At 45.0% G+C, this 15,074-nt stretch overlaps 1 long non-coding RNA gene across 1 annotated transcript; it reads right to left on the bottom strand.

Moving 5' to 3' along the window:
* Positions 1-1,339: 1,339 nt before the first annotated feature.
* Positions 1,340-14,732, bottom strand: LOC146760253 (uncharacterized). Its single transcript, XR_014947394.1, has 3 exons — positions 14,546-14,732; positions 3,591-3,859; positions 1,340-1,766 (listed from the first exon to the last, which is right to left on the bottom strand). It is a non-coding gene; the product is annotated as an uncharacterized LOC146760253 (long non-coding RNA).
* Positions 14,733-15,074: the final 342 nt, after the last annotated feature.

The raw sequence follows: 15,074 nt of genomic DNA, 5'->3' as shown, positions 1-15,074 counted from the left end.
AACCTTTTTAGTTGCAGGTTTCTTTAATTTAATAGAAACCACCAATGCTGCCTTCTAGCATTGTGACCAAATGCTGTCTCTGAGACTATTTAGGAAGAAGCATTTGCAGAGGTGTGCTTGTGCCCTGAAGATATCTTTAATATTCTTTAATTTCCCCTGTAATTACTGACTTCTCATTTTGCTATCATTGCATCTACTTGAGATCCCCAGGGAAATTCCCCAGTTATTTCCAGCCCATCTTAAGCTGAGGCTACCCAAGTCCTCTGCAGTAATAGCTTCAGAAGGCAAACAAAACAGTGCATGAATTAAACAGAATTTAAGCACGGTCTACATCACTGAATGCTGGGGCTGAATGTGTCAAACCACTTAACTTTCCCCTCATTCTTTGTTGGGGGGTTCAATACAGTCCAAACAATTTCTCTCACCTGTGACATGAATCTTGGTGAGTCTTCTCCTGGGCCACCTCGCAGCTCAGCGTGGCATTTTGAGTCAGTACAGCCTTCACCTCCTTTTGTACCTTGTCCTTGTTTGTAAACACGTCTTCTTTCTCTGCAGGGACATCACAACAGTCACACCGTTTTGCTGTAGTCTGCTGCAGAGCTAACTCCAGTTCCCCATTTTCACTATACTTGCCCTTCACAGGGAGCATCGTGATGCCTCATTAAGACAGGAAAATACTTTCCCCTCTATTTTGCCTTGGGAAATGATAAGCATATCATTTCATATCATATCATATCATATCATATCATATCATATCATATCATATCATATCATATCATATCATATCATATCATATCATATCATATCACATCATATCACAAAGCTAAAGATTTCGCAGTCTGATAGCAGATTTGGACATGTGATTTAGAACACCTGCATGCACTGCTGAACCTCCTCCCTTCTCTCTGTTTCTTCTGATGTCTCTCTACATTTCCAGTAAATCAGAAGGGAATGGCCCTCTAGAACAGGTTGCCCAAGGAGACTGTGGATGCTCCATCCCTGCAGGCATTCAAGGCCAGGCTGGATGTGGTTCTGGGCAGCCTGGGCTGCTGCTAGGCAACCCTGCACATAGGAAGAAGGGGGTTGGAACTGGATGAGCACTGTGGGCCTTTGCAACCCAGGCCATTTATGAGTCTGATTATTGGCATTTTCCACCTAATTGTGTCATTCAAATTTTGTAACCAGATCTCATCAAACACCTCCCCTTTTCTCACTCCTTGCATGCCTCGTGTGCTCTTGCACTGTAACCCTGCAGACACCAGCTGACTACAAGAGCTGCACAAGTTACCCTCCTTGCCTATTGTTTGTTGCAGTAATTCATTCCTGGATGGAAAAACACATGTAGAAAAGTGTTGCTATGACACTAGATGACAAAGAAAGTCCTATAGCCAAAGTGTTTTGCACCAGAGAGCCTGTCAGTTGATCCTCCAAATGCAAGACACACCAAATGAAGCGTTCCTTTATCTCTGGGATTCCAAGCATTTTCTCACCTCTGACTTTCACTTGGAATGTTGCTTTGTCATCTTTTGTTTCACAGCTGTAGCTCCCTTGGTCTTTCAGGGTCACATTTTTGACCATGAGCTTGCGGTGCGTCCCCTGGGAGATGATGGTTGTCCTCTGGTCCTGCTTCACCTCTGTTTGATCTTTCTTCCATACGACAGCTCCGCTTGCAGCTGACACCTCACACACCAGCTCCAGGTCTTCAGAAGGACTGACTGATATTTCTGGAGTCGTTTTGGACTTGCTGACAGAATTAATGGCTTCATCTGAAGAAAAAAAGAGAAAGTGGTTTACATCCTGACTCAGGCTTATTCAGCACAGCATTAAGATACAGTTAGAACTGATTGTAATGTCTATGCTCATTACATCTGGAGGATCGAGTTTCACCTCTGGAGGTACTCACATACAAACGTGTGCTTGATTCTACTGTGTAAGGAAAGAGTAAGTTCTATGCAGACAGTTCTTATTTCTTTTAATCAGTTCTGTATTCTGCACATGTTCTTCTGAAGCTAAAATGAAGGCAGATAAGTAACGTGTTTGCAATGCATGAACAAACCTATTCAACACCTTGTCTCTAAGCTAACAAGCAGCATTTGATGAGCACATCAGTATTTCATGCCCTTCATTCCATCCAGACAGAACCTGCCTGAGGAGCAAGCTGATGGCTGTCAGCTACAGGCAGACCTAGCTTAGTACTGCATTTCTTAGAGCAACAACTGTCGCTTTCAGTCACTGAATATACCAAGGACAATTACTATGCCACACACATTTATGGCATCAATGAACAAATAATGCGTTAAAAATTGTAATAGACAGGAGACATCTATTCTTTTAAAACTAGGTGACCAAAGAACAACAGTCCTTCTAGAGTCAAGCTGTTAAGAACTAATAGCACCAACCAATATCACGTAGATTGATTACTTCCCTGCCCTAAGACCATCTTGTGACCATTTGGTGCTCCTAATTAAGCCCTCTTGATGACTTTTTTGTCTGAGCCATGTGACATTCTGTGATAGGAGTTACTGCTAGTGTTCCCTTAACCCAACACCAAAGTAGGAGGTATCCATTCTCAGGGAATCATGCAGGCTTCCTCTGTATTTGATGCTCAGAGACAGTCCCAGAACTTTTTAAATCTTAGCTTAGCTCTCATCCAATAATGTTCATCAAACAGTGCAACTTGTCCTTTGGGGATGCCTTTGTTCTGCATCAACCAGTTCCAACGGAGTCTTCTTGGCTTGTTTTAGATCAGTTTGTCAACAGATAAAGCCAGGGTCTTTGAATTACAAAGTGAAATTGCAGAATGCATGACTCTCAACCAAACTGAACGGGAGGTGGGATGCAGGGTGAATACCTGAGCCAACACCACCTGCAAGCAATCCTTCAATATCTTAGGATTCTCTAGCCACCCCAAATCCAATGTTGTGCTTGATCTATCATCTCTGCTGAGTTTTTAGCTAGCTGATGGTGAGCATCATGGTGGTGATGGGTGAGCAGTCGGACTAGAGGGTCTTAATCAACCTTAAGGATCCTGTGATCAGAGGAACGTGAATGTGCTGTTAAAGGTCACAAGAGCTGCACTGCAGCATGAGCATACACAGCGAAAGGCTTTCAGTAGAGCTTCAGTTCATAAATGAGGACTGGGTTATGGAAAATAGGCTCAAGATAGAAACCAGAAAACAGATCTTAACGCAGGAGACACTCAACTCTCCAAATGTGGAGTTTAATTTGTCAAAAGAGGAGACAGAATTCCCATGCTAATAACTTAGGACCATTTCAGTCAGAGGTTTAAAGATGATTTAAGTGCTGAGGCAATTCATGAACTAGAAGAATGAAGCCCAGATGTGAGGGCTCAAGTCATGACTCCAGCGTCAGTTGGAGCGAAGGCTGTCCTGAATTCATCACAACACAGTTACATTATTTGCTCATCCTGTGGATTTGCATAGGGACAACAGTAAGGTCAGAATTGCTTCAATAGAGCTATGCAATCTTTGTCCTAAATACTGGAAACCCACAGGGCTGGACAAATAAAATGAATTAAGTCTGAAGTGCTTTACATGGATTGCGATCCCATGTTTGCCTCACAAACTTACCTGAGACTTTCCAATCAAAAATCAGAGTGTCATCTCCAATTTTGCAGATGTTCCCTCGTCTTCTTTCGTTACAGCTGAAGCCACAAGCTTATGCAGTTTCCCTTTATCTTCCATTGTGAATTTCTTACTGGTCTTGATTTCTTTGCCATTTTTGTACCACTTCACCATGACACTGGCTTCAGAGGTCTCAGAAACAAATTCAGCGTGTTTTCCAGCAACTGCCCTGATAACTCCTCCAGTTGTCTCTTTGTTTATGAAGTCTGCCAGTGCTGAAACAAAATATGGACACACAAAATATGTATGATGGTAAAGAACTGCAGGGACATTGCTGACCATGAGGCATTCATTTATCATAAGACCAAAGATACACGTTTATTCCTAGTTCTAATTGCTAGACTCTAATTCAGAAGCCGGCAAATTGGCAGCTTTTATAAACCACCTACCAGATTACCTTATCTCCACAAGTTGAAGGACATACACTGTACAGGGGACAGAGCCAAAGGAAGAAGCCCAAGGCTTCAAGAAAATGTCTGAAATAGGAAAACTGAGGAAAGAACTGGAACAAGCAAACAGGAAGGAAATCAATGGAGGGGGTATCTATTACTGCATTGTAACCCCCTGGCAAACAAATCGAGCCTAAAAGATGGAGATATCACTTAGGACTGAAAAGAAAAACAGAATTCCTTTATGGAAATTAATTGGAGCGCAAAAGTTAGATGATGAAACTGGCCCCTATTAACACACAGTGGAATAATTGACTGCAAAGATTCAAAATCTCACCACTGTCTTAGCCAAAGGTTTAAGCCTAAGGCCACGGTCCTATTTTACTCCAGGTAATTGAGTTTGTTTTCCAACTTCTTGTTAACATATCATTTCAAAACAGCGCACACAACTGAGTTGGGTCTGTTGAGACAGCACAGTCAGAGCTGCTAAAATCAAAGTCTGGATTATGCATGCATTTGTTCTGCAGTTCCAAGAACACGCATGTATAATACAAATTCAACAACGTTCTACAGAATGCCTGTATTTAGGAGCTCGAGAGCCAGCTGATGGACACTGGGATGCCTGTGTCATGGTTTAATAATTTTGTAATTTTTGCTATCAGTATTCCACATCATAACATCATATTAAGCATGAATAATTTTACTGAATCTGCAACTTACAGAAGAAGACTACATCTCCCAGGGAACAACACGATAGGTCACGGGACCTGGACTCTATATTAACTCTGTCGCAGAACAGACTGACGTCTTTCGAGTTCTGGCGTTCAGGGGAGTGTGTGGGAGCCTTCAGCCGTCTCGCCTAGATTTACAGTAGGCCTCTCGGTTACGGGACTCATTCTCTCTCCTATTTTGCTTGATTCGTTAGCTCAATTTCAATTATATTGTATTATATTGTGTTATCCTGTATTTCGATATAGTATTTAGTAAATAAGTGTGCCTCCTTAGATCGTTGCCGCTGTTTTCTTTTCCTAATTAACTTTTTCCTTTCGGCCTAGGGCCCCTCCGGGGCCTACGGCCCCCTGTCACGGACGCAGGTGGATTTTTAGTTCAAACCGTGACAGATTTTGGTGGAGGATGCGGGCAAATTGAGTTGTTGTTTTTCTGTGTTTTCTTCTGTTGCTCTTTTAGCTTTTAACAGAGCTACGAGTTTTTTTCCTGTTAAGGAGCTATCTCGTGTTTGGGATTCTGCACCTGCGAGCTTGACCTTGAAAGTCCAGGCGGACTGCCAATACTCCGGTATATTTTATAAACACTGCTGAGCTTTGTTTTCTTTTACTTTTTTCTCTCTATTGGAGGAAAAAAGATGTTTTCTCTACTAAATTTGTTTTACCAGGGACTGTGTGCCATTGGTTCCTTTTTTGAGACGCTCCGAACATATTGGGCCATGTTTAAGCTAGCCACTTTTTCTTATGGAGCTATACAATTGTATAATGATTTGAAAGCATGGTTAGCAATGCTCACTTCGTATCTGTATACAGCTCCAGAGGGAGCAACTAATGCAACTAATTATACAGAAATGGTGATTTTTAAGCGTGCTCCTCTTTCTTTCTATGAATCCTTTATGCAGTTTTTGAATGATCAGTGGGTCACACTCTTAATCTCCCTGATCTTATTGTTGATTATTGTAATAATCTCACTCAGTATCTGGATTTATAACATCCGGAGGAAGTCTTCCCTAGAACCAGAGAATACTGAGTGGCAGGGAATTGAAGAGATTCTCAAAGGACAGACATCTTCAGTGTTATGGAGCTTCACTCCTGAACACTTGAAGAATCCTGAGAGTTTGATTGCATATTTGAGGCAGGAATGTTGTGGCTCAGGCAGATCTCAGGAGGCACAAATGATTTTGGGCCTAGCTAATGCTTATTGGGCCTTAGTCAATACCATTCCTGAGAGAGAGAGTCTTAGAGCTGAGGCAGAAAAACTTTGGACTGAGAAGGTAGAGAGAGAAAAAGCTTTTGAAGCTGAGAGAAAAGATCTCCTGTACCAACGAGACTCAATCTGGTACGAGAAAGAGAGTCTTAGAGCTGACGCAGCAAAACTTTGGGATGAGAAGGTAGAGAGAGAAAAAGCTTTTGAAGCTGAGAGAAAAGATCTCCTGTACCAACGAGACTCAATCTGGTACGAGAAAGAGAGTCTTAGAGCTGACGCAGAAAAACTTTGGACTGAGAAGGTAGAGAGAGAAAAAGCTTTTGAAGCTGAGAGAAAAGATCTCCTGTACCAACGAGACTCAATCTGGTACGAGAAAGAGAGTCTTAGAGCTGACGCAGAAAAACTTTGGGATGAGAAAAGCTCCCTGCAATCCCAACTCAACACTCTCCAGTCCGAGTACAGCGCCCTCCGGTCCGAGCACGACGCTCTCCAGTCCGAGCACGGCGCCCTCCGGTCCGAGCACGACGCTCTCCAGTCCGAGCACGGCGCCCTCCGGTCCGAGCATGACACTCTCCAGACTGAGCGCGATGCCCTCCGGTCCGAGCATGACACTCTCCAGACTGAGCATGATGCCTTCCAATCCAACTGCGACACCCTCCAGTCTGAGCACAACACTCTTCAGTCTGTGCATAATGCCCTCCAGTCCGAGCATAACGCTCTTCAGACTGAGCACAATGCCCTCCAGACCGAGCACAACACTCTTCAGTCCGAGCATAATGCCCTCCGGTCCGAGCATAACGCTCTTCAGACTGAGCACAATGCCCTTCGGACCGAGCACAACACTCTTCAGTCCGAGCATAACACTCTTCAGACCGAGCACAATGCCCTCCAGACCAAGCTCAACACTCTCCAGACTGAGCGCGATGCCCTCCGGTCCGAGCATGACACTCTCCAGACTGAGCGCGATGCCCTCCGGTCCGAGCACGACACTCTCCAGTCCGAGCACAGCGCCCTCCTGTGTAAGTGCGTCGATCTCCAGGTCAAACATGACTCTATTGACTCGTTGTACACTGACCTCAAGGCCGACTACAACGCCCTCAAAGCCAGTCGCAGCACCCTCCGGTCTGTGTACGACGAGCTCCTGTCTGACTACGACGCTCTCCAGTCTGAGCACGACGCCCTCCAGTCTAGTTATAACGTCCTCAGGGCGGAATGCGACACCCTCAAGTCTGAACCGTATGTACTCCAACTTAACCAACCACCGGGGGCACCAGATACAATGTTGGTTGCCCCTGTAAGAGGGCGAAAAACAAAACGAGTTTCAACTCAGATAGAGAAAATGCAGAAGGAGTTAGAAGAGCGGAGGGAGTTAGGAGAGCAGGACTCAGGAGAGCAGGGGGACTCAGGAGAGCAGGGGGACTCAGGAGGTCAGGGGGACTCAGGAGAGCAGGAGGAGTCAGAAGACCAGAGGAAGTCGGCGGAGCAGAGGTTGTTAGAGCAGTATAAGAAGATGTTAGAGGAGGAGAAGAAGTCAGAGGAGCAGAGAAAGTTAGGAGAGAGAAAGTTAGGAGAGAGGAAGAAGGAGGAAGGTCGCCTGGAGGAAATAACACAAGCGTCAGAGTCAGGGTCAGAGTCAGACGAGGAGCCAAAAGCTAAATTTTCTTTACGAGAATTTCTCGAGTCCAAACTTATAGATGGGGCAGCCTCATCAACACAGCTGCCAACATTAACACCTGAGACTCTTGATAGAGCAAAAGGTGAGCAAAGTATTACGACCATTATTGATCGATCTTTTAAACTGAGTGAAATTCGAGATCTGAGAAAGGATTTCACACGTCAGCCAAAAGAAAATATGGTCACTTGGTTACTTCGCTGCTGGGACAATGGTGCCAACAGTGCGTGGCTCGATGGCAGTGAAGCTCGCCAACTGGGTAGCATTTCCAGGGACTCACGTGTGGACAGAGGTATAGGCACATGCCAAAATCGGTCCTACACCCTCTGGAAGCGGATGTTGATAGCGGTAAGAGATAGATTCCCCTTTAAACGGGACTTGGAGCCTGAGAAAAAGAAATGGACTGATATGGAGAAAGGTATCCAATTTTTGAGAGAAAGGGCTCTGGTGGAAATGCTCTACAGCCCCCAGTTCAATCGTAACAATCCAAACCAATTACATGATCCTGAAGCAGTCCACGTTCCACGACAAATGTGGCGTGACTTTACAAAGGCAGCTCCAGAAAAGCATGCCAGTGCACTTGCATTGGTATATGGCAAAGGGGAAAGAAAGCCCCTTGTAAATGAGCTAATTAGCAGACTTCAGGAGCTTGAATTATTTATAAGCGCTACAGAAGTTAAGCTTTATACTTCAGCCATTGTCCAAATGGGAAAAAAAATAGTGGAAAGGTTAGACAAAGTGGAGGAAACACAAAGTGATATTATTGACAAATTGGCTAATGTGCCTGATGTAGATGAATCCACGGTGGTACCAGATGATGGAAACCAGGATTTCCACGATCGCCTATTGAGAGAGCTAAACAACATGAGTTCCTCTCGACCTGTATCATCGAAAATCTCAACCATAAAAAAGAGACGTCCTCGTATTCAAGCAAATGACAACGATAAGACACCTCGTATTCAAGCAAACGACAATGATAAGACCATACGTTTTGCTTTGTTGTATTTCTTGAGTAATCATGGGGAGGATATAAAGAAGTGGTATGACTCATCCACTTCTGCACTTCAGGCACGAGTGAAAGAATTACAATCCAAAACAACCACCAAGGTGAACTCTTCCAAACGGGGGAAAGTTCCAGTTGCTGCAAGCCGCCGAGGTAAACAATAGAGGGGCCCTGCCCCCAGCCAGGGGGGGGAAAGGGACAACAGAGTATACTGGACTGTGTGGATTAAGTGGCCTGGCACATCTCAACCACAGAAATATAAAGCCTTGGTGGACACTGGTGCACAATGCACCCTAATGCCCTCAAGTCACCAAGGGACACAACCAATTTATATCCATGGAGTGACTGGGGGTTCCCAAGAATTGACTATGTTGGAGGCCGAAATAAGCCTCACTGGTAAAAACTGGCGAATGCACCCTATTGTGACTGGTCCAGAGGCTCCATGTATACTGGGAATCGATTACCTTAGGATGGGATATTTCAAGGATCCCAAGGGGTATCGATGGGCCTTTGGGATAGCTGCTGTAAACACAAATGGTGTTAAGCAGCTGTCAACTTTACCTGGTCTGTCAGATGATCCTTCTGCTGTGGGGTTGCTCCAGGTAAAAGACCAAGAGGTACCAATTGCCACCAAAGTGGTTCACAGACGGCAGTACCGCACCAATAGGGACTCATTGCTCCCCATTCAAAAGCTAATTCGCCAATTAGAAAATCAGGGAGTGATTAGCAAAACGCACTCGCCTTTTAACAGCCCCATATGGCCAGTGCGTAAAACCAGTGGGGAATGGAGGCTGACGGTAGATTACCGTGGCCTGAATGAAGTTACACCTCCATTAAGTGCTGCTGTACCAGACATGCTAGAACTCCAGTATGAATTGGAGTCAAAAGAAGCTAGGTGGTATGCCACCATTGATATTGCTAATGCCTTCTTTTCCATCCCATTGGCTGCAAAATGTAGGCCACAGTTTGCTTTTACCTGGAGAGGTATTCAGTATACCTGGAACCGTTTACCCCAGGGGTGGAAGCACAGCCCAACAATTTGCCATGGATTGATCCAAGCTGTTTTGGAACAGGGTAATGCTCCTGAACACTTGCAGTATATTGATGACATTGTGGTGTGGGGCCATACAGCAGCAGAGGTTTCCAAGAAAGGGAAACAGATAATCCAAATTCTTTTGAAAGCTGGTTTTGCCATTAAGCGCAGCAAGGTGAAGGGGCCTGCCCAGGAAATCCAGTTCTTAGGCATAAAATGGCAAGATGGACGTCGTCACATCCCAGCAGATGTGATTGACAAAATCACTGCTATGTCTCCGCCCACAAATAAAACAGAGACCCAATCTTTTCTGGGAGTAGTGGGCTTTTGGAGAATGCATGTCCCAAACATAGTGAGCCCCCTCTATCAGGTAACACGGAAGAAGAATAATTTCTCATGGGGTCCTGAGCAGCAGCAGGCTTTTGAGCAGATAAAACAAGAAATAGCCCGTGCCGTGGCCTTGGGGCCAGTACGGACGGGACAGGATGTGAAGAACATCCTCTACACTGCTGCTGGAGAGAAAGGTCCCACCTGGAGTTTGTGGCAAAGAGCCTCAGGAGAGACCCGAGGCCGACCCCTAGGATTTTGGAGTCGAGCATATAAAGGGTCTGAGGAGCGCTACACTCCGACTGAGAAGGAGATCTTAGCCGTGTATGAGGGGGTTCGGGCTGCTTCTGAAGTAGTTGGGACAGAGGTTCAGCTTCTTCTAGCACCTCGCTTGCCAGTAATAAACTGGATGTTTAAAGGACAGGTTCCCTCCACCCATCATGCTACTGATGCCACTTGGAGTAAGTGGATTTCATTAATTACTCAACGAGCTCGAATGGGAAAACTCAGCCGTCCTGGAATTCTAGAAGTGATCATGGACTGGCCTGAGAGTAAAAAAATTGAAACACCACCTACAGAAGAGGTATCACGTGCTAAAGAGGCACCACCATACAATGAGCTACCAGAAAACGAAAAGAAATTTGCCCTATTCACAGACGGATCATGTCGTATTGTAGGGAAGCATCGCAGATGGAAAGCTGCTGTATGGAGCCCCACACGACAAGTTGCAGAGGCCACTGAAGGTAAAGGAGAATCAAGTCAATTTGCAGAGGTAAAGGCTGTTCAGCTGGCTTTAGATGTGGCTGAACGGGAGAGGTGGCCAATGCTTCATCTTTATACTGATTCATGGATGGTGGCAAATGCCTTATGGGGGTGGTTGCAACAGTGGGAAAATGATAATTGGCAACGAAAGGGTAAACCTGTTTGGGCTGCTGAACTGTGGAAAGACATTGCTGCCCGAATAAGGAACATTGCTGTAAAGGTGCGCCATGTAGATGCTCATGTACCTAAAAGCAAGGCTACTGAAGAACATAAAAATAACCATCAGGTTGATCGAGCTGCCAAAATTGAGGTGGCTCAAATAGACTTGGACTGGCAGAACAAGGGTGAATTATTCCTAGCTCGGTGGGCCCATGAGACTTCAGGTCATCAAGGAAGGGATGCAACATATAAGTGGGCCAGAGACCGAGGGGTGGACTTAACTATGGACGCTATTGCTCAAGTTATTCATGATTGTGAAACATGCGCCATAATTAAACAAGCCAAGAGGATGAAACCTATTTGGGGGGAAGGGCGATGGCAAAAGTATAAATATGGAGAGGCATGGCAGGTTGATTATATCACCTTGCCACGATCTCGCAATGGTAAGCGTTATGTACTCACCATGGTGGAAGCAACCACTGGGTGGCTTGAAACATACGCAGTACCCCATGCTACCGCCCGAAACACCATATTAGGGTTGGAAAAGCAAATCCTGTGGCGGCATGGCACTCCGGAAAGAATTGAATCTGATAATGGGACCCATTTTAAAAATTCCCTTGTAACCACTTGGGCCAAAAATCATGGCATTGAGTGGATTTACCATATTCCCTATCATGCACCAGCTTCTGGTAAGATTGAACGATTCAATGGGTTATTGAAAACTATGTTGAAAGCAATGGGTGGCGGAACGTATAAAAATTGGGAGAACCATTTAGCAGAAGCCACCTGGTTGGTCAACACTCGAGGATCTAGTAATCGTAATGGTCCTAACCAATCCAGCTCCCTACGTACCGTGGAGGGAGATAAGGTTCCTGTAGTACACATAAAGAGTGTGTTGGGAAAAACAGTTTGGGTCCTTCCAGCGTCTGGAAAGGGCAAACCTCTCCGGGGTACTGTCTTTGCCCAGGGACCTGGGTGCACATGGTGGGTGATGGACAAAAATGGGAATGTTCAATGTGTACCACAAGGGAATTTGATGTTGGGGGAGTGCAGCCAATGATTTTCCTGTAGATATATAGGTAGAGTCTCAGAAAATATTTCAATTGGTTACAGAATAGTTCAATTAGGTATAGGACTTAAGATAGAGTGGATTAATGTTACGGAAACACTTTTTCTCTATATACCTTAATTAGGCATTCTGTAAGCAAGTTTTCCATCTGGACTCTATATCCTGCACTGGCCATGCATGTGTAGAGCACACATGGAAAGAAGTATAAGTCAAAAGGAAATCTGCTGTGGTGGCTGGGAAAGGATGAGTGCACCTTGATGTGGGGGACGCCCTACTAGCACTGCCTTTCCCCTCTACCGCTGACATGTTTTCCTTTTTCTGGCAGTTTTGCCATTTTCTCAAAATTAATAAATAGTAGGTTAGGTTATAGAGTTTTGTTCTCAACTTAGGGATTTGTATGGAATAAATATAAATTGTTGAGAAAAATAAGGTTGCTGATTATTCACAATTATACATATGAGTGTGTATGTATGTATAAACATAATGTAATGATGTAGAATAAGGGGTGGAATGTCATGGTTTAATAATTTTGTAATTTTTGCTATCAGTATTCCACATCATAACATCATATTAAGCATGAATAATTTTACTGAATCTGCAACTTACAGAAGAAGACTACATCTCCCAGGGAACAACACGATAGGTCACGGGACCTGGACTCTATATTAACTCTGTCGCAGAACAGACTGACGTCTTTCGAGTTCTGGCGTTCAGGGGAGTGTGTGGGAGCCTTCAGCCGTCTCGCCTAGATTTACAGTAGGCCTCTCGGTTACGGGACTCATTCTCTCTCCTATTTTGCTTGATTCGTTAGCTCAATTTCAATTATATTGTATTATATTGTGTTATCCTGTATTTCGATATAGTATTTAGTAAATAAGTGTGCCTCCTTAGATCGTTGCCGCTGTTTTCTTTTCCTAATTAACTTTTTCCTTTCGGCCTAGGGCCCCTCCGGGGCCTACGGCCCCCTGTCACGGACGCAGGTGGATTTTTAGTTCAAACCGTGACAGCCTGAGATCCTGTAAATACATTTAACTCCGTCCTATCATACAGTCAAATTTAATTCATTTTTTCAGGAACTGTCTCTTATCATTGTAGTCTCCTCACCACTGCTGGATGTGAGCCCAGACACACAAAAGCAGGTGCTGGTTTTCACTGCAGATACTGCAGTAAGGAGGAACAGCCTCCGGACTGGACCAGCTGAGCGTGGCCCTACCAGGATTTGCTCCAAAGGTCTTATTACCAGTAGTGCTTCCTGATGAAATACATGGGGGTCCTCCTTTGATTCCAACCCCAACCCACCCCACCATGCCCCCTGATAACATCCATCAGGGCCACATCTCCACAGTTCCTGAACACCTCCAGGGATCCCACCACCTCCCTGGGCAGCTTGTGCGAGTTCCCCACCTCCCTTTATGGGATAACACCATCTCCTCTTCCCAACCTCCCTGAAAAGGATGGATGTTGCTGAGATCTCTGTTTTTCCACCAGCATGGATCACAGGTTGAAAGGTCTGGAAGGAAGAGCACGAAAAGAGTTTCATTCACGTGCCTTCTCCTTCCTTAGTAAAACCAGTGTGAAACTGCAGCCACGTCAGGCTGAAGGAGACGTCTCAGATGTCCTGCATGGATGCAGGAGCTCACGTGTCAGAGGATGTCTGGCACGTCAAGTCTCATGGCAGTGCAGTGCATGACAAACTGCAACAACACTTTCCTGTGGGCTCCTTTGGGCACGAGGCCCAGCGGGTGACACACCTCTGGCTGCAGCTCTTCAAAGCCTCCCAGCAGCCACGTGATGCCCATGGGAGAGACACAGCTGACCCGCACAGCAGATGATTTACCAGCTCGCTCTGATTTACAGCAAGAGAAGATACAAGTGGCGATGCTGAATGGTGAAATACTGCGAGTGTGTGGCATGGGTATAAGATTGGTGAGCCTGAGGATGTTCAAAGTCAGGATGGACAGGGCTCAGAGCACCTGATGGAGCTGCGGTGCCCCTGTTCATTGCAGGGGAGTCCAACTAGCTGACCCTTAAGGGTCTCTTCCCTATCTATGAGATACACAAAAGCTGATTCTGCAGTAACCAAGCTACCAACAGCAGCTGTTTGTCTTACAGCTTGCCAACACAGATTTTAAAATAACAGCATTGATTACTCATTTGATAGTCACATTACAGTGCAAAGCACATGGAAACGTCCATCAGCTAATTCATTTAATTCTTTGGGCAGACCTGCCAGTATGAAATATTATGCTAACATGACAGAGAGAAGAAAAGCAAAATTAAGACTAGCTGACAAGCCGTGGCAGGAAGTTCTGCTCTCCATCAATTTAGTCCCATTATTCAATTCTGTTTGGAGATGTCTCCATGACTCTCTGGAGTTTGTTCTTTGAGAAGAAGCAATTAAGTAAGCTCTCCAATGCCAAAGTGCATACACTACTCTTGGGCTTTGTTGTTTCTCCATGGATCAACAAGGGTGACAAGCCAGCAGAAGATGATGAAGAGCCTCATCATGCAAACTCATGCATTTTATCCCCCTCACAGATGCACTGACAACTTACAGCATCATCCATTGAGACGTTGTGAATTTTCAGGGTGTGTTTCTTCCCCACAATGTGCAGTTCATATTTTTCACTGGCCTTGAGCTCCTTCCCATCCTTCATCCACTCCACAGTAGCGCCTGTGTCTGAAAGCTCAGCCTGCAGTTTGGCTTCCTCACGCAGCCGAGCGGAGATCTTTTCTACATCTTTGCTCTTATTGGTAAATCTCACTGCAGCACCTGTCAGGAGCAAAGGCCTCGTTATTTCAATTGATATCAGGCTAACGTGGTCAATGTTTGCTGCAACATCTCTGAAAAAGTATCAGCTTCTGTTCCTGCACTCAGCATTGTGTCACTGCTGAGCAATTCAAGATATTTCATTTGGTCTTCTTGCCGGATTTACTAAGTAAAAATCAACCAAACATCTCCTTCTACTGATTAAGAATGCTCTAAACATGCTTCTGCAGACGTTTCCACCCAATGACAAACAGGTCCTCCCATCATGAATGTTTATTTGTTCTATTTTGTCATGCAAAGCTGATTGATAGAGA

The sequence above is a fragment of the Coturnix japonica genome, chromosome 6 (genome assembly GCF_054131305.1).
Source record: "Coturnix japonica strain WE chromosome 6, WE-NBRP24, whole genome shotgun sequence".
In the NCBI taxonomy this organism is placed as follows: Eukaryota; Metazoa; Chordata; class Aves; order Galliformes; family Phasianidae; genus Coturnix; species Coturnix japonica.
The sequence above is the reverse complement of the archived record's forward strand: the minus strand, read 5'-3'. Positions and strand labels throughout refer to the sequence as shown.